General features: G+C 39.5%; 1 pseudogene across 1 annotated transcript; it reads left to right on the top strand.

Annotated features, from left to right (window-relative positions):
- The first annotated feature begins 11,697 nt into the window (after window positions 1–11,697).
- Window positions 11,698–25,727, top strand: LOC116089085 (annotated as a pseudogene). The gene is made up of 2 exons (XR_004118146.1): window positions 11,698–11,712; window positions 23,735–25,727. The product of XR_004118146.1 is annotated as an alpha-enolase pseudogene (transcript).
- Window positions 25,728–26,020: the final 293 nt, after the last annotated feature.

Here is a 26,020-nt window from a genome sequence, read left to right as displayed (position 1 = left end):
GAGAAGCATACCTTAAGTCTCATTGTTTCCTTTCTAGTGAACCCACTCATCCAAGACACAATTTTAAAAAGTAACTATATGTGATTTTCTACTTTAAAATCAACTAGAAAATCATGATCCCAGTAATCCAAAGAATTAGAAATAATTAATTTTGAGCCAACTTTATATTGTTTCATTAAAGCCATTTTATGTCAATAATTTAACTATAATATCTCTTAATTACCTTTGTGATGTTCCCATTATTTAGTATATTCACAGTTTTTAATTTGCCTGCCAACCCTTGTTTACAAAGGGAAGCTCATTCTATATGCATATGGGCATAAGCTCTTGTTTCTCAATCACGGCTATGTTGCTTGTTATATCTTTTGAACAACATAATAGATACTGAAATCCTCTTGCAGAAAAATTTGCATATAGATATAAAATTATCACCTACAGGGAAAAATTCTTTTTTAAATGACCATCTCTGAATATCTTCAGAGAACACAGTGTTTTGGTTAGAAATACAACTCTTCTCCCAGTCTTGTCAGATTCCTGTGCCTGTCTGCAGGTATTGTTAGCACACCATTGTAAAAATATTTACAGAAAGTCATTATTCAGTGAAGTTCAACAGAATCCAAAATGTAGTTTCTTTTATCTACTCAGGTGTGCAGATTTCAACAGATCTAGGAAGATGAAGACAAATACTCAACAGTCGCCTAGTTTGTAATAGTTGCACTTACCATATGCAGACACTGAGCCTTTTCATATTAAGGACTCTGATCTGCAGCACAGTTCTGGGGCTGCTGGGACTCTGGGTACTCTATGCTCCGTTAAAGAGAATTAAGATGCCAAGTAGGGTGGTTTATCCAATTTAAAACAACTTACTTCCTTGAAAACAGAACTATCTAATACAGGTGTAACTGGATGGTGGGGACAGTGGAGTTCCTTCCTGAGGTGATTCTGGGGGATAGATGCTCAATAGTTTGTGAACCTGGGCCTTCACAATCTTCTTCCTTCAATGAAAAAATATGAGGGAAGAAAGGGAACATATATTTACTCTTAGCCATCTGGAAGAGGTATGCATCATTTTTGATAATACCACATTGACAAGAACTAGTCACAAAAAGATAATAAAGTAGGCACATGGCTCTTTCATATACAAAGGATATGAGAAAAAAGTCTCCCTACCCAGTCAACTGACTTTCCTGACTACTTTAAACTATGGAAAGTATAGTGCTCAAAAATTTTGCCAACCCGTTGTTATTACTTTTTTGGTGTCATCCCAGAATGTTTCCTGAACACAAATGGGGTATCTGCAAATGTGGCAATATATTTTCACATTTTCTTCCACATTTAAGTCTCTTTTAGCCCGTTTTGACAACTATACTAGTTTCTCAACTTGAAGTTGCAGTGTCACACAGACTAGCCGTTAGGGCACCTCATTTCACAAAGTACCCTCCACTCTAGTTGGATTAGACACTACAGTCATGTTTTAAGGAACCCTGTTGTTCTTTGATGTTTCTCCGAATCCCTTTTTATGTTTTGAAGCCTGCTGATAAGCTCATGGCTACTAAACCTGTAGGCTTTGGATTTGACTAGGGAAAAGCAGCACATAATTTATTTCTGTTAAAGTTCAGCTTTGGTCATCGATGTCATTACAGCATCCCCCAGAAGCTCATCTCTACCTCTGTTTCCTCTAGGCTAGATTATTACAAATCCCTTTTTGCTGGCCACTGGATACATTGCTCTTTGAACTTGCTTTTTTCCTTCATATTCATCAGTTATTCTATCTCATCAGTCTATATCCTTATTACCTTTACTATCATACATTATTGTGTGCTAAACTCTCAAATCTGAAGCTTCTATTGCCATAAGATGCACATTCAATCAAAGACATAATCATAATACATTTTTAACTAAACCAGCATTACAATGCAGTTCAGTCCTCATTATTCTACTTATTATTTTTTCAACCCATAACCAAAGTGGAGCTATATTTCTTGGGTTGAGTAACCAAGCTCTTTGGAATATTTTCGAATGTCCTCACACAGACACACAAGGAGATGTATTGCATTCAAACCAATTTCTAAAAACAAAACAAAACAAAAAGACAAACCTGTAAACACAATGGATTTGAGATATGTTTTAATTTGTATGCAACATGGAATTATTGTATTTAAGTTATAACCTATATTCATTATTAAACTTTTATCGTTAATGAAGTTTCCTGATTTTCTACTTTGAGGACTACATTTCCTCATCATTTTCTTGATTCTGTGATGGAAAAACAGAATTTAAATTGGTCTATGGCTGACTCCACATTAAAACCTACAGGAAGAATGTTTAAACAGCCTTAAGGGTTGGAGTGTTTGTAAGATTGTTGGAAAAGTGATGGAAGGTCTTTAATCTCCCTGTTAGTGTGTGGGTAGAGAGGGGTATTTGATTTGTCTTCTATCATATCTTTTTCTTTAACTGGTATTTAAAAGTCAGGAACAGGCTGGGGAGCTAGTATAGCAAGTAAAGTGATATCTGTGGAAGTCCTGAGCTTGATCTCAGCAGATATATAGATGTTCAGCAGGTATAACAGTCCATATTCAATTCCAGAACATGGAGGAAGAAATAGCAACCAAGTTGGAGCAAGCTGATCAGTTAAAGCAACTCAAATGGTGAGCACTGAATCAGTTAAAGACCTTATTTTAAAATATTGATACAAGTTGGAAAGCAATTGAAGAAGATACCTAATGTCAACCCAGCCTTCCACCCACATGTGCACACATATACACATGCAGCATGCTCATGTGTGAAAATGCATGCATACAACACACACACACACACATACACACACACACACACACACACACACACACACACACACATACACACACACCCACTACCCAACCAAACAGAAAAACAAAAACAAATACACAACCCAAAACACAATTAAAAATGGGAAATTGTAAACCAGTAGGGTTTTGGTTTCCAAATTCTCTGCTGGGGCTGGCTGTCTAGCCATGTAATCTGTACACTATACTCAGGATTCAGGGTTTAATGTTGTAACTTGGGTCACATTTTTTTTTATCCTGTGAACTGGGATAAAACAAACCTTTTGCTTCTGTATTTGTTTCCTTGATGGTTAAAGAACTAGTTAAAATAATGGTTCAGTGTTGCACTTTGCATAAAGATTTGTCCAAGTATCATTCTGAATGTTTCAATGTTGGTATTATTTAAATGAGATTATCAGTTAAACCAGTGGAGTTTACATGAAGTAGATCGTCATTGATAATGGTATGAGGATTGTCCACTTAGTTAAAGGCCTTCACAGGACAAAGACTAAGGACCCTGAAGTAAAAAGAAACTTACTGGGAAGCACAGAGTTGAAGCCCTTTCCTAAGACTCCAGCCTCCAGCTTGTCTTATCAAACAGGATCTTCCCAACCCTGTGGATAATTTCTTAATGTAAGTCTCTGTATATATGTAAATACATTTGCTCTGATTCTCTGGAGAACTCAGATATACTAAGAACTCAGATATACTAAGATATATTCAGACATACTAGGTTGTATCATATATTCCAGAAGACACAACTAAACTCTAGTTTCCATCTGTACATTTATGTATTTTTGAGATGAAGATGATTTGTAGTTATTTATAGATAAAAGTAGAGAATTTTGAAATTCTATACAACTTAAAAGGCTACCTCTCTTTCAGTAAATTTAATTCTGTGTAACAAGGTACTAATTCTCATGATAGGTCTGCAATTCAGTGACTTGCCTTCTCTAGAAGAAAACCTCAAAGTGACAGTTTCCAACATTATGAAACCTGCTATCCTATAAAATGCTAAAATATGTTTTCAGATTGGAAGCATAGTACTTCCTTGAATGTATCCTTTCACACTTATGAAAGGAAATTCTCTCTTACCAATTTTCATCCTGTATTGTCACTTCAAAATTTACTTATACTTGAAGTCAAGAGCAAGTGTATCTATTATGTTGGACAGAAAATAGTTCAGCAGTAATTGCTTGCATGCTAGAACTGAAGTTCTCTTCTTTGACTTCAATTGAATAAAGCAAAGATAGGGATATATGATGATTTTAATTTTAGTGAAACCTTTTTGTATGTGACTGTATGTATGCTGAGATAATTTGCATTTATGTGTAGGTGAATACATGTGCATGTGTGGGGGGAGAAAGGAGGGCAGAGGCATCTGTCCTCTCTGTCATTCTTTGCCTAATTGCCCTGAGGGAGGGTCTACCACTGAACTTGAGATCAGTTCTTTTCATAGGTTAGGTAGGTGTAAATGTAACTTTTATTCACCTGGACAATTGTCATCTTGGTAGCTTACTACCTCCATTATCTATCTTAGGCCTAGTCTTGGAAGCTTCTGGTCTCTGTACAATCTTATCCAGGCTTATATTGTTTCCGCTTCTGAGACTTACTGATGAATAAGTTCAGGCTTTCTAGCTCTTTCTGAACTCTGGCTGGATGGTCAGCTCAGTTGTTCTGGTTCTAAACTCTCCAAGCTGACTGTTTCAATCTGGCTTCTCTCAGCCTCTGACTTTTTGCCCTGCTTGTCCTCAAACTAACTCTTGCGATCTGTTCTAATCATCTAGTTCCCTTTCATTCTCTGACTCATTCTGTCTTCACCTTTGGCCACCTTGTTCTGTCTCTGCAATCTGTTTTTGTGCAACTGTCATAGAAAAACTACCTTCTTTCTCTATACTGCTGTCTCTTATGAAGCTTTCCTTTCATTCTCTGATTCATCATTTTGTCTGCCACTCAATTGGAAATCACTTTCAAACATGGCTGGCTCCTACAAACTAACTTTACCTTCATTGTTTATGATTAAATGTGTGTACTAAGGGAGTGACTGCATTCCAGACACAGGAATTAAAGATGTGTGCTAAGGGCTGAGCCATACTACAAGTAGAAACATTTTTTTTCCCAGTAAATAATATGACCTCAGGGTTCAGTGTGATTAAATATCCTGCAACAGGTTGGCAGCAAACTCTAGTGGCTCTTCTGCCCCCCCCCCCCAAGCTCAATCACAGCACAACATCTGCCTTTTATGAGAATCTTGGGGATTTGACTTTGGTCCTCATGCTTATAAAGCAAGTGCTCTTAATTTTGCTACTTTTTGTTTATTTATTTCATTTATATAATAAATCATTGAGGATGCTCCTCAGAGTCAATGACCCTTATTGACACTATTTCAGGACATAAATATTCTGTTTAGTTGCTGATTCTATATTTTATGTGATCTGAGTTATCTCTGTTTTTTAAATTTCAGGATATGAAACTTCTAGTTCTGGAAGAGTTGGAGGTGGCAGAGCTGGTTGTGGTTATGAATTGACAAGGAGAATGGGCTAAGGTCTTGTGTTTACTTATGACAGAAGAGAGCTTGTATTATGATACCCTTAAACAAGAAATAATGGAGAAGAATAGGAGGAAAGCTCCCTAATCTACTATGTTGGAGAAGAAGATGCATTTCTCTTGAAAGTGGTCCAAATCCGCTGAGCACACAAATGCGACCAGACCTTGAATTTAGCTATTTTTCCTCTTCTACTTAAATATAAGCAGGCTCATCACATATCTGCTTTTCCTTTCTCTTGTCACCCTGTTTTTTTCTTCACCATTTCTAGGTTGGCATAACACATTGTCAGCTATCAACACTAGACCCACAAAGCCCAGCCTGTTTCCCAGCACCTCACAAATAAAACTGAATCAAAGAGTAGTTTTCAGAAAGCCAGATACTGGAGCGGGCTTTATAATCGAAGAAAATCTAAAACAGAAAGTGCAACTTCTTCCCTTTCACACTCATAGCTTTTAAGAGTAGTTTGCTATTTGAAACAATTAAGACAATGTTATTAGTTTACTAACTTTACTGAAATTTGAAAGTCCATCTTGACAAAATTGGCATATTGAAGTTGGGTCATTAGCTGGGGATGCTGGCTCATGCCTGTAATTCCAGCAGGATCTGTGAGGTAGGAAGATTACCATTAGTTCAAGGCCAGCCTTGGCTACAGAGTGAATTCTAGGCTCATCTGATTTAGAGAGGGGGCCTTGTTTCAAACAGAAACAAAGTCAAATAATAGGCAACAGAAGAAATGGAATTAATATTTCACAGCTAAGTGCATGAGTATTGTGATGATTTATATATGCTCAGCGCAGGGAGTGACATTATTAGTAGGTATGGCCTTGTTGGAGTAGGTGTGGCTTTTTAGGAGTAGGTGTGTTGCTGTGGATATAGGATCTAAGATCCTCATCCTAGCTGCCTGGAAGCCAGTCTTCAACTAGCAGCCTTCAGTTGAAGATGTACTCTTAGTTCCCCCTATAACATGCCTGTCTGGATGCTGCCATGCTCCCATCTTGATGATAATGGACTGAACTTCTGAACCTGTAAGCCAGTCGTAATTAAATGTTGTCCTTTATAAGAGTTGCCTTGGTCATGGTATCTGTTCACAGCAGTAAAACCGTAAGTAAGACAAGTAATATTTTCCATGTGTAACAAGTTAGGTTGGCTCTGAAGTATTCATTATTCCTAGTTTCTTTCTTTCTTTTTTTTATTAGATATTTTCTTTATTTACATTTCAAATGTTATCCCTTTTCCTGGTTTCCCCTCTGAAAACTCCCTATCCCCTCCCCCTCCCCCTGCTCACTAACCCACCTACTCTTACTTCCTGCCTATGGGATTCCCCTACACTGGGGCATCGAGCCTCTCCCCCCATTGAAGGCTGACAAGGTCCTCCTCTGCTTCATATGTGGCTTGAGCCATGGGTTCCTCCATGTGTATTCTTTGGTTGGTGGTTTAGTCCCTGGGAGCTCTGGGGATAGTGGTTGGTTGATATTCTTCCTCTTATGGGGCTGAAAATCCCTTCAGCTCCTTGAATACCCAAGATACAATTCACAGACCACATGAAGCTCAAGAAGAAGGAAGACCAAAGTGTGGATATTTCTGTCCTTCTTAGAAGGACATGGGAGGAGTTACAGAGACAGTGTGGAACAGAGAATGAAGAAAAGGCCATTCAGAGACTGTCCCACCTGGGGATCCATCTGATATACAGTCACCAAACCCAAACACTATTGTAGATGGCAACAAGTGCTTGCTAATAGAAGCTTGATATATCTGTCTCCTGAGAGGCTTAACCAGTGCCTGACAAATACAGGTGTGGATGCTCTCCTAGTCTCCTTTTAATCTGTGCATGCACATTAGCTAGTGAAATAATTAATAACAGGAATTTTACCTTTCTTTGTGCCATTCAGGAAGGGGGAACCTCACTTAATTCTTTCTTTTTGAGAGACACTAACACTGAAGAAGACACTGTTAGAGACACTAACACTGGCTCCAACTGACACACATAGAAATGGTCTATATGGTCATGCTTCTCTTGGTCTTTTCCAACTGCTTCAAAAAATTCATGAGTCTATGCAGAGAGCCACTGAGCTCTGGAATATAGTAGATCTGATAGGAATACTATGTATTGTAATTTTATTTAAGTATTTATTTGAATATGTTATACTTACATATATTTAAATTATGTTTTAAATTATATATTTTATATTTAAATTTTATAATATTATAATTTAATATATATTTACATTTATTATAAATTTATAATTTAAGTCACAATAAAGACTTTTTTGTTGTTTAAGTAGGCTTATTCTGCAAGTTATAAGGCACATGGGTATGATATTTGTTTGCTTGGGGTGATGAGTAGTAGTTAATCCTCTTAAAAGTTTATATTTTAGGGGAAACTGGAAAAAAAATACCAACAAGCCCACCCTGGCCTCAAAGCAAATACTATTATTGTGAGCAAATATGTGGTAGAGAGATGGGAAATATGGAATATATGATGAAGGAATGAAAGATCAACAAAGCCACGTAGTTTGTGCACTGTGTAGAGAGGTGGAGCTGGAGACAAGATGGTAGTGAGGAACAGATGAATGTGAGGAGCCTGTGCACCCACCTGAGGCGACCAAAAGCCATGTCTGGATCTGTGGCCCTACCACAGCCAGGGCCTGTGTTGATGTCTGTGGCCCATGTTGTCATCAAAAGCCATCCAGATATCAGTGGTCTGAGCTTCTGTCTAAGACCATGTTGATGTGCAGGGTCCATGCTGACACCAGCAGCCAAACTGATCTGAGGGGCTTGGGCTGACAACTGAGGCCATGGTGACATCCTAGTCTCATTACCATCAAGAGCCATGTCTTGATCTATGTGGTCCTGTTAGACCTACAGCTGGGGTCTCTGTCAATGTACATGATCTGAGTTACCACCAAAGACCACGGAGATGTAAGTGGTCTGGGCTCCCACCCAAGACCACGTGGATGCCTGAAATTTGTGCTGCTAATCTGAGTGGCCTGAATGGCCACCTAAGGCTATAGTGATATCCAGGCTCAAGTGGCTGCTGGAAGCCATGTCTAAGTCTGTCCTATCATAGTCAGGAGCTGTGTTTCAAGTTCCATGTTATCACCAAGGACCATGCAGATGTCCTTGGTGTGAGCTGCCACCTGAGGCCATGTTGATATCTGAGCACTGTGTTGAGGTAGCCCTACTCATTACCATACTCAGGGTAGCTGTCCCCACCACTTGCCTGGATGGCACAGGATAGCCAACTCTGATAGCATGAGTTCAGGAGACCTGGCCCTGTTTCTCACCAGGCACTGCACCTAGCTGAGATGTCCCCATCCCTCTTCTGCTTTGCAGTAGCATAGGTAGAGTAAAGATGGAGATGTTGCTCTCCTGAAACCTTTGACAGGCAGGAGAGCTAGACCTGTCCCTTACCTGGGCAAAGAGGAAGAGATGGTCATGGGGTCATGGGCACAGGAGAGCTGGCAGCCTGACCAACTCAGATGTAGGGCTCTGAGTTGGCCTACTCCAACATGGATTGGGTAATCTATGTACTGCTGGAGCATGTGAAGGGGTCAGATGTGCAGACCCAAAGCTACTTGATCTCCATGACACAAGGCAATGACAGGACATCTGAGATGAGTCCTGGTGAGGATCCTGTAGTGATACTGTTATCAGAAGCCAGAGGCCTCAAACCAGACCAATGACTCATTGCAATAAACATTTGCAACTAAAGCTGTTTGGGCAAAAGGATATACTGTGTGACACATGTGATGCACTGCAGCTCCCATGGCCAGATTTAATTTAATTTAATTAATTTATTGTTATTTTTTGTTTGGGGGGAGGTAGGACTGGGTGGATGTTATGAAATTCATAAGGAATCAATAAAGAGTTTAAAATAATCTTTCTTTCAAAATTTAATTTCTCCTTCAATAGTACTTTCACGGTTCTGACCTTTACAGATACATTTTATTGTTCCAAGACATCACAATCAAATGGATTCAGAGAGGAAAAAAATCCCACTGCTATGGATTCAGTCACCATTAAACCTCCTTGATGATCTAAGGTTATCCAAACCTGCATGTTGGTGCTATGTTTTTACAAATATAGTTTAATAAAATCTAGGCTTCAAAGCATTGTTCAATAATGCCAGGAGCCACTAACTAAATACTGTTAACACACAGAGGCTCGTAGAGATTTTTTTTTAAAAAGTATCCACTTGACTATTACATTTTCATTAGTGGATTAAAATTAGTTAGTGAAAATTAATTTTCTGTTTTAATAAAAAAAGTGTGGGTGTGTGTCTATATGTGACAGTGGCAGGGAATTTTACATAGTCTCTTAAGATCTTTCATGTCCAGTCATTCTTAGAAACACAGCTGTAATAAACTGTCTCTTCTTTGAAGGAGGTAGGCACTTGTCCTGCATTGCTAGGACCTTACTTTATCTTATGCCAATCACACACAGCAGCAGAGGTTATGAAGCCACCATTAGCTGTCTCTGTACATGTCTGTGGTCTGTGGTAATCCTGTCACAATGTCCACTCTTAAGTTGGAGGGATCGTGGGGCTCCAAAGTAGTTGCCATAGTTACTCCTAGCAGTGTCCTGCGGTTGCTGGACTGAGAACAGTGTGCAGTTCCTTAGAACATTAGTTAAACATGCCATCGTGGCTGTCATTTTCAAAAGCTAAACAAAGTTTTGATAAACATCAAGCTATCGGTACGATAAAATATATGCAATAAATAAGTATGTTAATGTAAATACTGAATTCTGTGAAATGTCCCTCTCTTATACACTGTTTGCAATTGTGGCCTTTAACTTCCAGTTAGCAATGATATATGTCTCAAAGTAGGTCACATTATACCGTCATTATTACTGTTTTACATATATTGGAAAGTAATACCTACATTGAAACTGTTCTAAATTTAAGGTAACCTGTTAAATTGCTTCTGCATGGTGAGTAGTGCTAGTTTCATAGTAAAGATTCTAAACATATGCATGCATATATTTACAGTTTGATACCTAATTAGAGTAAGTTTTGTTGATAGTAGTACCAACAGGTCCAATCGCCATTTATCAACATCTGCTCAGTATTGGATCCAATGCTGACTTGCTGACACTCTCCTGCTTAATCATTACGAAACTGGCTTCCCTTTGGATATGAGTAAAATGAATCACAAGGAAGAAAAATAGTTGAAAGCCAACATCAAAGGCAAGTCAGAGATTTCTAATCAAGCTGTTTCTGAGACCAAAGCATTAGAGCCAAGGTCATTTTGCATTTTGAAGAGAACTATGAAGAAGACAATAGGGGGTGGACTAAAGAAACATTGGGTAGGATATTATTTGACATGTGTGCTCAAGTCTGTGGACCCTGGAGGCCAGGGGATGACCACAGGTGAGCCTTCTTTCCTGATTAGTTTTATGTCTATTTGACACAAGCTAGAGTCATCAGAGAGGAAGGAGCCTCACTCAGTCCTCTATAAAACGGGGATGTAGGCAAGTCTGTGGAGGCATTTTCTTAGTTGTTGATGAGGGAGGGCCCAGCACATTGTGGGTTCTTGTTCTGATAGGCTTGTGGGTAGTCTTGGGTTCTATAACAAAGCAGCCGGAGCAAGCCATGGGGGAAGCAAGCTTGTAAGTAGCACACTGCCCCCATGGCCTCTGCGTCAACTTCTGCCTCCAGGTTCTGCCTTGCTTGAGTTCCTGCTTTTACTGTTTTTGATGAAATGGTTTATGGAACTGTGAGTTAAAAAAAAACAAAACAAAACCCTTTCTTCTAGAGGTAGGTTTTGGTGGGTCATGGTGTTTCATCACAGCCATAGTAACCCTAACTAAGACAAGCTGTCTACCTTGTGTTTTGAGACAGATTCTCTTATTGGCTTGGGATTCTCCAAGGAACCTAGGCTTTTTGGGTAGCCATCCCCAGGGTTCCTGTCTTCACTTGCCCAACACTGATTTTATAGTTCTCACCTACTTGTTATAATTTTTAATGTGGATACTGGAGATGGGCTCAGACTCATTCCTCAAGCTTGTGCTGCATGCAATTTACTGACAGAACCATCTCCCCAGGCTGCACTGGCTCTTAAAGTTAATCCTAAATCAAAGAGGTAAGTAATCCTATACTAAAGACACAGTTTAGAATTCAAAAAGAAATCCTCAACTTTCAAGAATTTTCTTCCTGGATGTGCTAGTTTTGGTCATCTTGACCCAAACTAGTCTCAGCTTGGAAGAAAGAACCTCAATTGAGGAACTGCCTCCATCAGATTGGCCTGTGTGGCATTTTCTTGGATAATGACTGATGTAATAATGGCCCAGCTTACTGTGAGTGGTATACAGCCCAGGTTCTATAAGACAGTAGGTTGATGAACTATGGAAATAAAGACAGTAAGTGGCATTCTTCACGTTTCCCAAGTCAGTTCTGCACTCCGGGTCCTTTCCTTGAGCTTTTGCCCTGATAGATTGTAACCTGTAAGATGTAGTGACCATGATTCTCCCTAGGTTTATTTTGGTCAATGTTTTATCACAGCAATGCAGAAGCAAACTAAAAAACTAGGCCTCTGAGTAATTTCAGTGTCATTTTACTGAGTGATGACATAGTGGTTCTGGGATTAAGTGGATCCACAGTGATTTTAAAAGAATATTTTTCTCCTTTATGCAAGTTTCTTTTTGTTGTAGTTATTTCAAGATTTTATTTTGATTACAACATTTCTCCCTCCCGTTTCTCCCGCCAAGCGCTTCCATCTATCTCTCCCAACTTTACTTCATATTCATGGCCTATTTCTTCATAAGTTGTTACTACAGGGATATATATATATATATATATATATATATATATGTATATATATAATGTATATATTCCCAAATATAAGCTGTTAAATCCATATGATGTTACTTGTTTGTATATTTTCAGAGCTGACTTTTTGGCACTAGACAATCAATTGGTGTGTTCTTTCCCGGGGAGAGCCACCTCTCTGGCTCCTAACTTTACTCAGTTGCTAGTAGCTCTTTGTGTAGGGTTGAGGCTTCATGGGCTTTTTTCCTGTGAAGTTCAATGTGTGTTTTGGTGTCCTCCTTATTTAGCTCACAGTTGGGTGATTGTGTTGGGTAAATTTTATATTGTAGTTATTTATTTATTTATTTTTTATTTACATGTCATATGATTTCTTCTTTCCCAGTTTCCCCTACAAAAAAGAAAAAAAAAAAAAAAGAACAAACCCCTGTTGCCTCCTCCCTCCCTGCTTGCCACCCCACCTTCTCTCACTTATTGGCCCTGGCATTCCCCTACACTGGGGCACAGAACCTTCACAGGGTCAAGGGCCTCTCCTCCCATTGATGATTGACTTTGCAATCCTCTACTATACACATGCTGTCTGAACAATCAGTCCCACCACGTATGCTCCTTGGTTGGTGGTTGAGTTCCTGGGAGCTCTGAGGGTACTAGCTAGTTCATATTGTTGTTTGTCCTAAGGGGCTGCAAACCCTTCAGCTCCTTTGGTCCTTTCTCTAACTCCTTTATTGGGGACCCTGTACTCAGTCCAATGGATGGCTGTGAGACTCTACTTTTGTAGTAGTCAGATACTGTCAGAGCCTCTCAGGAGATAGCTATATAAGGCTGGCTTGTCCTTCCTTCAGTCCCTGCTCCATAGTTAGTCTCTGCAACTCCTTCTGTGGGTGTTTTGTTTCCCCTTTTAAGAAGGAATGAAATGTCCACATTTTGGTCTTCTTTCTTGAGTTTCTTGTGGTTTGTGGGGTGTTCTTTCTGTATTCCGAACTTCTGGGTATGTTGTAGTTTTTGATGTTACTAGGAGATAATATCTCACATCAAAGTCCTTGATCCTGTGATTCTTAAAATCCTGTCCCCTTTTATACAATGTCACCAGAGCCTTAGATGTGGTAGTGTTTTTTAGATGTGTCCATTGGGGTTGGGCTCCACAACTCTGAATTTTGATTGCTTCTGATTTTCTGTAGTCATCTTAGTCTGTTGCAAAGAGAATTTTCATTGATAGGAATGAAGACTACATTTGTCTGTAGACAAAATAACAAATAATTTATAGATTATTGTTAGAGATTATGTTGGTTTAGTAAATTCATCATTATAGATTATCCTCCAATAATGCTGATTTCACTATCATGATTGGTTAGCTAGGTTTTCAGTACCAGGTGTGGTAACCCTCCTATTGAACAGTTCATTAAGTCCATTTACAGAGCTGTTGGTTACTGTCAAGGTATTCTTGTCACTACTGTACCTATAGAGTTATCATTTCCTTCTGGTCACTGTTGTGATTTATAAGCATCATAGATGGTTAGGGCTGTTGGTTGCTTCCTTCCTTTGTGATCTTTCAATGGTGCATTCTGTTTCCATGAAAGCTAATCCTCAGAGAGGAGGCATTAAGCTCAGTTCCAGGGTTCTCAGTTCCAGGGTTTTCAGTTGTGAAATGCATTGTGTCTTCAGCACAGAAGTGGGTGGGTAACCAAGGGCAACAGAATCTATGGTTTGGGATACAACTCAGTTCCAGCTCAGGGATCTCTGGGCCATGTTTCTGAAATGCATTGTGTATTTTACCTCAGGGGTGGGTGGGCAATCATGGGCAACAGCAATAGGCTCTGTGTTTTGGGAGTCTCTCAGCCAATCATGACCAACAACTTATGCTTATGTCTGGCATTGAAGGGGAAGGATGTTTATGATGCTGAATAAAGGACAGAAATTTCTCAAGCATAGTCTGCCTAGAGCTGGAGGGTAGAAGAAAGGTAAATTTAGGTAGAGGAGTGGTATGGGTTGTAAATCATTTGGAAAGATGAATTGTAAAGGCACACTGAATATAATTTTCTTCTTTCATAATTACAACTTCCCTTCATGTTTAAAGTCTTGAATTCATGACATACACTTAAACACAATAAAAGCATTATCTAGCAAACCAACAGCCAACGTCAAATTAAATGGAGAGAAACTAGAAACAATCCCACTAAAATCAGGGACAAGACAAGGCTTCCTACTCAGTCTCTGTCTATTCAACATAGTTCTTGAAGTCCTAGCCAGAGCAATTAGACAACAAAAGGAGGTAAAGGAGGTACAAGTTGGAAAGGAAGAAGTCAAAGTATCATTACTTGTGGATGATATGATAATATATACTAGCAACCTCCAAAATGCCACCAGAAAACTCCTACATTTGATAAACAGCCTCAGAAAAGTGGTAGGATATACAATTATCTCAAACAAATCAGTAGCCTTCTTTTATATCAATGATAAACATGCTGAGAAAGAAATTAGGGAAACAGAACCCTTTACAATAGTCACAAATAATATAAAACATCTCTTTCCAAGCAAGAGAAAGGTCTGTTAGACAAGAACTTCAAATTCCTGAAGAAAGAAATTAAAGAAGATCTTATAAGATAGAAAGATCTCCCATGCTTATGGATTGGTGAAACTGTCCAGCAGTTTCATGAACCGGGTTCTGCCTCGACCGAAGGGAGAAAGGAGACCTGAAACACAGAGTTTGAGAACAAAAGAACACAAGCCAAGTTGAGGGCTTCCAATCAAGACTCGCCTTTACTTTGGGGGTTCAGCATTTATATACAAGAGAGCAAAACTGAATCTCTAGGTTACAGTGACATTTGAATAACATAAGGAATTCGGGAGGAGTCAGGAAGAGTCAGAACAAAGTCCAGGAAGAAGTCAAAGGGAAACCGGCTGCAGGGCTGAAGGTGGAGACTCAGGGCATCCCTCAGGTCTCAGCTCCGGGGAGTGGCTGGAGGCACAGTCCATACTGGGGGGAGGAGGTCAACAACAGATGTCCTCAGGCTGTATGCGTGCCAGCCAGCAGGCGTAGTTTCCTCTGGAATCCTCGAAGGGGGAATTCATAGTAGTGAGCCTTGTTTCAGGCACAGCAAGCATGAGTTGAGTCTCCCGTGGCAAGCTCAGATGTCTTGCAGCTAAGGGACCCAACAGATTGGTAGGATTAACATAGTGAAAATGGCCATTGTACCAAAAGCAATTTATAGATTCAATACAATCCCTATCAAAATTCCAACATGATTATTCACATACATGGAAAGAGCAATTCCATTTGGAAACACATAAAACCCAAGATAGGCCAAATAATTTTCAACAATAAAAGATCTTCTAGAGAAGTCAACCATCTTGACCTCAAGCTTTGCTACAGAGCAATAGTGGTAAAGAACACATGGTATTGGTACAGAGACAAACAGATCTATTAGTGGAATAGAATTGAAGACCCAGAAATAAACTCACACAATATGACCACTTGGCCTTTGACAAAGAAGCCAAAATCATACATGGAAAAAGGAAATCATCTTCAATAAATGGTGCTGGTCTAACTGTAGGTCTGCATGGAGAAGAATGCAAATTGATCCATATTTATCACCTTGCACAAAGCTCAAGTCCAAGTGGATCAAGAACTGCCACATAAAACCAGATACATTGAATCAAATAGAAGAGAAAGTGGGAAAGAACCTCAAATTCATTGGCATAGGAGAAAACTTCCTGAACAGAAAAACCAATGGCTCAGGCTCTAAGATCAATAACTGATAAATGGGATCTTATGAACCTGGGAAGCTTCTATGAGGCAAAGGACATTGTTAATGGTACAAATTGGCAACCTGCAGATTGGGAAAATTTTTCATTAACCCTACATCTGATAGAGGGTTAATATCTAAAATATGTAAAGAACTCAAGAAGTTAACCTCCCCAAACCAAAATTACCCAATTAAAAATGGGGTACAGAACTAAACACAGAATCAACAGAGGAATCTCAATTAGCCAAGAAGCACTTAAAGAAATGTTTAGAGCCCTTATTCATCAGGGAAATGCAAATCAAAACAACCCTGAGATTCCACCTTGCATCAATCAGAATGGCTAAGATCAAACCTCAGGTGACAGCACATGGCAAGGACGTGGAGAAAGAGGAATACTTCTCCACTGCTGGTGGGATTGCAAACTGGTACAACCACTCTGGAAATCAATCTGGTGGTTCCTCAGAAAATTTGGAATATTTCTACCTGAAGACCCAGCTATACCACTCCTGGGCATAGACCCAAAAGATGCTCTACCATATCACAAGGACACATGCTCTACTATGTTCATAGTAGCCTTATTTGTAGCAACCAGAAGCTGGAAGCAACCCAGATGTTGCACAATGGAGGTATGGATACAGAAAATGTGGTTCATTTACACACTGGAATACTACTCAGCTATTACAAACAAGGACATCATGAATTTTGCAGGGAAATGGATGAAACTAGGAAATATCATCCTGAGTGATGTAACCTAGACCAAAAAGGGCATGCATGGTAAGTACTCACTTATAAGTTGACATTAGCCAAAAAGTACAGAACACCAATGATACAACCCACAGACTTTAAGACGTTTAACAGAAGGAAGGCCCAAGTGAGAATGCTTCAATCCCACCTAGAAGAGGGAATGAAATAAACATGGGAGGCATAGGGAGGGAGGGACCCTGGTGGGAAAAGGGAAGGGGACAGGAAAAGGGGAAGAGGGATCAGGTATGGGGGGGTGGGGTAGAAGAGGAGAGAAGCCCAGAGGGGAAGGAGAATGATTGGAAATATGCAGCTTCTTCTTGTGGGAGGTGGGAGTACCCTCTAGAAAGTCCAAGAGATGTGAGATATGAGAGATTCCCAGGATTTAATGGGGGTAACTTTAGCCAAAATGCTCAACAATGGGAAGAGGGAACTTGAGGAGTCCATCTCCAATAGAAAGACAGGTGGAGGGATGGGGTTGCCATTCCAGTCAAAATCTCTGACCTAGTATTGCTCCTGTGCAAAAGAACTACAGTGACAAAAATGGAGAAGAGACTGAGGAGAGGCTGTCCAGTGACTGGTCCAACTTGGGATACATCTCATTGGTGGTGGGAGGAACCAAGACCTGACACTATTACTGATGCTATGATGTGCTTACACACAGGAGCCTCACATGGCTGTCTTCTGAGAGGCCCTACCAGCAGCTGAGTGAGGCAGTTGCAGATACTTACACCCAACTATTGGACTGAAGTTGGAGATCCCAATGGAGGAACTAGGGGAAGGATTGAAGGAGCTGAAGAAGGGGATAACCCCATAGGAAGACCAACAGCCTCATCTAATCTGGACCCTTGAGACCTCGCAAAGACTGAGCCACCAACCAAGCAGCATACATGGGATGGTCTGAAGCCACAGGCACATATATAGCAGAGGACTGCCTGGTCCAGTATTAGTGGATAAAGCCTAATCCTTGAGAGAGTTGACTCCCAGGGAAGGAGGATGCTGAGACATGGAGGGAGGAACACCCTCTTGGAGACAAGGGAGTAGAGGATTGTGATGAAAAACAGTGGAAGGGGGGACCAGGAGGGAGACAACAGATGGAATGTAAATAAATAATTAACTAAATAAGAAAAAAGGAGGTTGGCTTCAGATCATGTCTATAGAGAAAATATAATTCTATCATTCACTCTTACTAAGATTGTTGATAGCATAATTCACTTATTTTAGTGCACAGTTACATCAAATAACTGTAACCACATGTCAAGTGTTCAGCCTACTATCACCTCTGTCTCCATCTTAATCCCTCCCTCAAGTGTTCTTTAATTATGGTAGTAAGAACACTTAAGGTCTGCTCATTAGGAGATGACTCAACAGGTAAAGATGATTTTTGTATAATCCTGGTACCCTGAGTTCAACCTCTAGAAGGTAGAAAGAAAGAACTGACTTCATAAATTGTTTTCTCTGATCTCCCCACATTTCCAGTTGTCACTAAATGCTTACTATCATGGGAGTTATTGTGATGTAATGAAAGTTTAAAAATAATTAGCATATTTTCACTGCTAGAGTCTATAAACACTATTGACTATCCAGTAAGTGTGCTGTGATGTTTGTATGTTATCCTACCTAATTAATGAGGAATGTAGTCCAAGAATATAAATGGATGCATAAAACTATAGAGCACATCAAATTCAAAATACTGGTTAAGATTTTTCCCATATGAATATATCATAAAGTTAATCTATTTCACAATGAAAAATTAACAATAAAGCTAACGATAAAGTAGAACAATTATAAAAACATGCTGTAACAAATACTGTGTGACCCCAACCTCATTCAATCTGTCTTGTTATACAGTATTCACCATTCTTGTGTGAAGTGAGATGGTATCTATGCAATGGGACAGAAATGAATGATGTAGGATTATAGCAGCACTGGGTTAGGGTTGACTTTCTGATTGTTCATCCAAAGAAGGATCATCCATGTCGAGTGATCCTGATTGCTGAGTCACAATGATAGTGGTTGGATGTCAGGCCACAGTTGAACACAGGTAGGTGAAACAAAAGAAAGAGGAATCGCTATATCAAACTAAGGTTCATATTCATTCTCATATACTTACTATTTTTTCTGCTAAAATATAATCTCAACAACCTTTCTTTTATAAATGGCAATAATTAATTGATTTTCTTCATAATGATCAAGTGTCTTGTGACAGTTAAATTCACTTTTTAGTTCTGGAGATATTTGGATGTTATATGATTTCTTATCATGTAGGTACATGGGTAACATGATGTTTAAGGATAAGGAAATTTTTACTTATTGTTTTGCTTCAAAACTGCATGACTTTCCCTTCTTATTTTTATCTAACTATGTTAGCAAGGTTGCTGGTATGAAATAGAATATGTGTGGCATGAATGGAATATGTGTGGCATGAATGGAATATGTGTGACATGAATGGAATATGTGTGGCATGAATGGAATATGTGTGGCATGAATGGCCTTTGCTTTAGTCCTTCCTAAGAGAAAAGCAGACAATCTTTGACATTGAGGATGATGTTAGCTATGGATGTATTATCGATGATATATAACAGATCAAAGAATAGATCTTATTCTTCTGACTGCAGAGGCTTATAACTAGAATAAAATTTGAACATGAAAGATTATTATTACATTAAAACTTTAAATGATATTTATGCACATATATGTGTGTGCATGTGAGTGCAGGTGAGCCTAGAGGCCATAAGATGGCGTCAGGTCTCTAGAGCTGAAGTGCAGTCAATTGTGAGCTTCTCAGTGGGTATTGTGAAGCTAACTAACTTCTGTCCTTTGAATTGGCAGTAAATCTTATTAAATTATGTTAGACATGTTAATATTTGATTATTAATAAATTTAATATATATTAAATTATATTAAAATAATATAACCTTTCTTTATATTTTTAACTTATGTTGAAGATTAGGTTATTTACTTCAGACAATTATAATTTTCATATAAACATGCTGTACATTTTTATTTAAGTGCATCATATACATTTTGATGGGTTATGTATTTGTTTTTATTCATTTCAAACGAGACACTAATTTATCTTACTCCCTTTGAATTAAGAATGTTACATATTTTCTAAATGTATGGAGATTTTCTAGCTGTTTTTCTGTTTTTGATTACTACTATAATTGTTTCTTTGCTACAAAATATGCATATGATTTTAATGAGCATAAATTAAATTCATTATTTAAAAAATATAACTCAGTATACTATTTTTAACTTTAAAAAAATATGACCTCAGGGCTTTGTATATGTTAAGAATGTGGCCTCTTACTGAGCAACATCCATGCATATATTACAAATGTTCTTGAAAAGAATGTATAGCCTAGGGCTGATAAAATGGCTCAAAATCTTGACCTGATTGACCTGAGTTTGATCCTTGGAACACATGTTGAAGGAGAGAACCAACTTCTCCAAGTTATCTTGGGGACTCCATATGCACTTCATGGTACACATGTGCACACACACACACACACACATACACACACACACACACACAAACACACACACACACTCACATGCACTCACATAAAAATAAAGGATATAAGTAATTTAAAATGTATATGCTGTCATTATTGGATGAAATGTCTTATATGTATCACTTATGTCAAATTGGTTGATAGAGATAATCAAGTCCTTTTAAACTGCATTGATGTTTCTGTCTTGTCTATTTTATAGCCAAATTGTAGAATTTTGTCCTTCATTAGTTCTGTCAATTTTTACCTCATAACACTTAAAGTCTTGTTGGTGGTACTGTTAGGCATTCTCTTTATGTTTTGATGAACTGACTACTTTAATAACATGCTGAATTTTATATAAGATCAGAGTTCTGAAATCCATTTTGTGTGTTATAAATGTGCTCACTTCGGATTAATTTCAGTTAATTCCCAACTGTGTATCATCTCTTTGTTCCCTGCTCCCACTATCTCTGGCAGTTTCCCTCTCTTCTGTCTGTCTGTCTGTCTGTCTGTCTGTCTGTCTGTCTGTCTGTCTGTCTGTCTCTCTCTCTCTCTCTCTCTCTCTCTCTCTCTGTGTGTGTGTGTGTGTGTTTGGGAATTGTATAGATGGCCCCCCCAGTACTTTGTGCTTATGCTTGTGGTTGCAATAGCCATGGCATATTTTGAATACATCATGTTGGAGCCACAGTATTCTGCGCTTGTGATTGCAACAGCTATGCCACGTTCTGAATATGTCATCTTGGAGCTCTCTTCTCCACCCTCCAGCTCTTACATTCCATTTGCCTTCTCTCTCTCTGAACCTTTTGGGGCCTCAGAGCTTGTGATGTAGGCGTCTCATTTATGCGTATGCCCTCAACTGTCACTTATCCCCAGAACTTTAGGCAGCTATGCGATCTTGCATTAGCTATCACACTTTGTACAAAGCAACATTTCTGACCTAGACTGAGAACAGCACTAGTCTTTGGATATAAACATATATTTTAAGGAGACCACTTGACGACATGTTTATTTAGCAAAATATTAGCAGTACATTCTTGCCTAGTAATTTATGATCTGTTCCATCCAGAAGCTCTTGACGAAGCACATTTACGCTTTCAAGCATGTATTTCTTCATGTGACAAGGGCCTCCAATCCATCTAGAAAGTAACAGGCAAATTGCAAAATATTTTTGCCACTACTATACCAACGGACTTTTCTTGTTTGGCAGATAAGGGTGCAGCATGGTAGGGTGGATGTCTGAGAGAACATTGATAACTTTTTCACCCCAGTATCCTGCCAAACCCCTCTTGATGTTATGTGTCATGACCAGTAGGTAGAAAACTTCCAGCTAATCTTGATTTCTCAGTGCTCTGTATGCAAGCAATCATACCAATAGTATTCCCACCTATTTCTGGTGGGTAAACAAAAGGAGTGGAAATAACTTGTATTGTTTAAGGACCCTCTATGGGCTTTGTGTTGTTTAAGAACCCTCTATGGGACTATCTACAATTAGCACTCAGATATTCACTTAAATGCCAATTGCTGCTGGGCAGTGTTACCAACTTACAAAGCAATTACCTCTAAAGCAGATTTTCCTTAGCAATGTATAAAGCCATAATATTTCATTTAAATGAAGGTTTGAGCATAGTATGGATATGATTAAGTTCTTTGTCTTATGTTTTGTTTCTTTACGCCTTTCTTTTATTTTCCTTAATTCTATTTTGTCTCCATTCTTGATATATCATTGGTAGCTTATTCCTCCTCTGAATTTTGTTATGGCTTCTACAAGAGCATTTGTACAATACCTAAGCAAATGATTAGTATCAAAAACTGTACAAGATCACACTAATTCTTGGATAGATAAGCTAGGGTTAGGCTATTTCAGTACTTTACAAGTTCTATTAGTTATTTTACAGATTACATGAATCTTGAAAGGTCTGATGTAACTTTTTGAAACATGTTATTGTCATGTAGCCCAAGCTCACCTGAAATAGAAAGTTAACTTGTTTTAAGAATGCTGGGATTGTAGGCACCTACCATCATCCTTGTTCCTAACTATTAATTTTATTTCTCTAAATGAAATGTTTAAGTATTTCCTTGGAAGTCTGCAAAGTTAACTCCATACTTTTGGTATGATGTTTCAAAATGAGGTGTGTGTGTGTGTGTGTGTGTGTGTGTTTGTGTGTGTGTATGTGTGTGTATTACCTATCTTCTGTTGTTTTTATTTATTGAGTATTCTAGTGAGTCATACAAAGCAGTTGTCAACTCTGCTTTATTTATCCTCACTTACAATATTGCCATTTTATTTCTTCTCAGAGTTAACATTTTTTGCTGATATCCTGTGAAATTTCTTTACATATCATCCTATAAAATTGTCATCTTTTCTCATACAGGATGAATAACTTTCTAAAACATATTCATCAAGCTTATTTAAAAAATAATTCTGTTTGATAGGCAAATAAATGGTTCATGATTAAGTCATGTTGATTGCTTGAGCTCTTATAAAGGGTTCCTTTCCTCCTTCCATACCTTTCTTGAGTGAGTGTTGGCAGTTTGTATTTGTGGGTATAACTAAGATGCATGCCATTTAGATGTTTTTATGTCATTCATCTTTTGCATGTTGTTCTCTGTAGTCTATGGAGATCCACTGACTTATTCTTAACTGAAGCTGACCATGCCATTGCTTCCTATTTTGTTGGTGGGGGAAACATAATGTACAGCTCTTCATTACAGCCTGGGGGAAACACAGACTATATGTATCTACTTCTAGTCCATGCCTCAGGACCAAATGATTGGTCCTGTAATGAACTGTAATACTTTTTGTGACTGTTGAGCACCAAGTTAACATTCCACATTTGTTAAGTTTTTTTCCTCTTTCAGTATAGACAGTGATTTACCACTTTCTGTTCCTTACAGTATCCAGTCCTTTAACAAGTTCCCCTTCACATAGCCATGGATGGTTGGTCAGTTTAAGAATGCTTTTATCCACTTAGTCAGTGAGTGCATACTGTGTGTGTTCTTTTGTGATTGGGTTGCCTCACTCAGGGTGATATTTTCTAGTTCCATCCATTTGCCTACAAATTTCATGAATTCATTGTTTTTAATATCCGAGTAGTACTCCATTGTGTAAATGTAAGACATTTTCTGTATCCATTCCTCTATTGATCCATGAAGATGAGATGTCTCCCTATTTTCTAGTGTCTTTCTCAATTTTTTTTCTTCAGAAGTACAAAGTTTTCATTATAGAGACATTTATATCCAGATTAGATTTGTTTGAAGATATTTTATTAATTGGAAGCATACGCATGATCTCATTTTTAGCGTGTTTGCTGTTGTTGTTTAAAAAGACTCCTGATTTTTTTTACAAGTTGATTTTGTGTCCTGCCAGTTTGTTGAAACTGTTGATTGTTTCTAGTTTTTTTGGTGGAAATCTTAGGGTCTCTTGTGTATAATATATCACCTATTCATAGGGATAATTTGAGTTGTTTTCTTATTTGTATCCCTTTCTTTTTCCTTGTTATTGTTCTGGTTAATGCTTCTTGTGCCACATTGAAAAGAAATGAGTGGGTGCTGCTCCGGGACACGGTCGTGCTTACGTCTGTCCTTTATGCTCTCTTCGGTGTCTACAGAACCCTCTTTCCTTCTTTCCTTCGCAGTGTTCCAACTGCTAGAAGTTCACCATGTCCATTCTCAAGAGCCATGAGAGCCAGAGAGCCTCAAGAGCCAGAGAGATCGTTGACTTCTGTGGGAATCCCACTGTCGAGGTGGATCTGTACACCGAAAAGGGTCTCTTCCGAGCTGCAGTGCCCAACGGTGCGTCCACTGGTATCTACTAGGCCCTAGAACACTGAGACAAAGATAAGACTCGCTTCATGGGGAAAGGTGTCTCACAGGCTTTTGAGTGCATCAATAAAACTATTGCACCTGCTCTGGTTTGCAAGAAAGTGAATGTCGTGGAGAAAGAGAAGATTGACCAGCTCATGATCGAGATGGGCGGCACCGAGAATAAGTCTAAATTTGGTGCAAATGCCATCCTGGGAGTATCCCTGGCTGTCTGCAAAGCTAGTGCCGTGGAAAAGGGCGTGTCCCTTTACCGTCACATTGTTGACTTGGTGGGCAACCCTGAAGTCATCCTGCCTGTCCCAGCTTTCAACGTGATCAACGGCGGCTCTCATGCTGGCAACAAGCTGGCCATGCAAGAGTTCATGATCCTGCCTGTGGGGGCATCCAGTTTCCGGGAAGCCATGCGAATTGGAGCAGAGGTGTACCACAACCTGAAGAATGTCATCAAGGAGAAGTACAGGAAGGGTGCCACCAATGTGGGTGACTAGGGCGGATTCACACCTAACATCCTGGAGAACAAGGAGCACTGGAGCTGCTCAAGACTGCAATTGCCAAGGCCCGGCTACACTGACCAGGTTGTCATCGGCATGGATGTGGCCGCCTCCGAGTTCTACAGGTCTGGCAAGTATGACCTGGACTTCAAGTCTCCAGATGAACCCAGCAGGTACATCACGCCTGACCAGCTGGCTGACCTATACAAGTCCTTCATCCAGGGCTACCCAGCGGTGTCCATTGAAGACCCCTTTGACCAGGACGATTGGGATGCCTGGCAGAAGTTCGCAGCTAGTGCAGGCATCCAGGTGGTGGGCGATGACCTCACAGTGACCAACTCTAAGCAGATTGCCAAGGCTGCAGGCGAGAAATCCTGCAACTGCCTCCTGCTCAAAGTGAACCAGATCAGCTCTGTGACCGACTCTCTGCAGGCGTGTAAGCTGACCCAGTCCAATGGTTGGGGCGTCATGGTGTCCCACCTATCTGGGGAGACTGAGAACACTTTCATCACTGACCTGGTAATGGGGCTCTGCGCTGGGCAGATCAAGACTGGTGCCCCTTGCCCATCTGAGCACCTGGCCAAGTACAATCAGATTCTTAGAATCGAGGAAGAGCAGGGCAGCAAAGCCAAGTTTGCTGGCAGGTCCTTCAGGAAACCCCTGACTAATTAAAGCTGACGGGAGATCCCTGGAGCCACCAGCTGCTTAGGTCCTCTGTCCCTGATGTCATCCAGGCGGCTCAAGGTCTGCCCAGTGCTTGCCCCTCCCGTTTCACTACTTCCTTAGACATCCACACCTGACCACCAGGAACCCTGCTGGAGTCCCCAGCTTTGTGATCATGTGATTGGTCTGAATCATTGTTTCTGTCACCTGACTTCCCAGCTAATGTCTGGAGCCATCGGAACCCCAGTGCACTCTCTAGAGTACCCACCATCAAGACTCCACCAATGGTTTACATGCAAAAATAAAAGCTGCAGAAGCTCATGGAGGGAAAAGAAAAGAAATGAGTGGAGTGGACAACTCTCGCTCCTTCCTGTTTAACTTTTTTCTCCCTTCTGGTGATGAGGATTAGCACAGGGTTTCATCCATTCTAAGTAAGTAAGTTAGCAGTCTCACTGAGTAGTACATCAGCCTTCCAAGTTAAGATGAATATTTAAGTGTTGGGCCTTGTACAAATGCAAGTATAGTTATCTTTCTTCATATGAGTACAGCATTTAAAAATGTGCTATCCATTTTTCTCCCTTGAACAATTATCTCAAATCTAACTTGTTATCTATAGTGACTAGGTAAATAAAAGTGAATTATAGCAACATGATTATTCTTTTCTTTCTTTCTTTTTCTTTTCTTTTTTTTTTTGAGACAGTGTTTCTCTGAGTGGCCCTGGCTGTCCTAGAACTCACTCTGTAGACCAGGCTGGCCTCAAACTCAGAAATCCGCCTGCCTCTGCCTCCCAAGTGCTGGGATTAAAGGTGTGAGCCACCAGCTGCAGCTGCCTGATGCATGATTATAAATAATAGCTCCTCATTGGTTTTATCCTTTTGTGATTTGGCTCTATGCGTTGGTTTTGTGCTTTCTGATTCATGAATTCAAATGTGACTTTCTGCATTT

Source organism: Mastomys coucha, unplaced genomic scaffold (genome assembly GCF_008632895.1).
Source record: "Mastomys coucha isolate ucsf_1 unplaced genomic scaffold, UCSF_Mcou_1 pScaffold14, whole genome shotgun sequence".
NCBI classification, from domain to species: domain Eukaryota; kingdom Metazoa; phylum Chordata; class Mammalia; order Rodentia; family Muridae; genus Mastomys; species Mastomys coucha.
The sequence above is the reverse complement of the archived record's forward strand: the minus strand, read 5'-3'. Positions and strand labels throughout refer to the sequence as shown.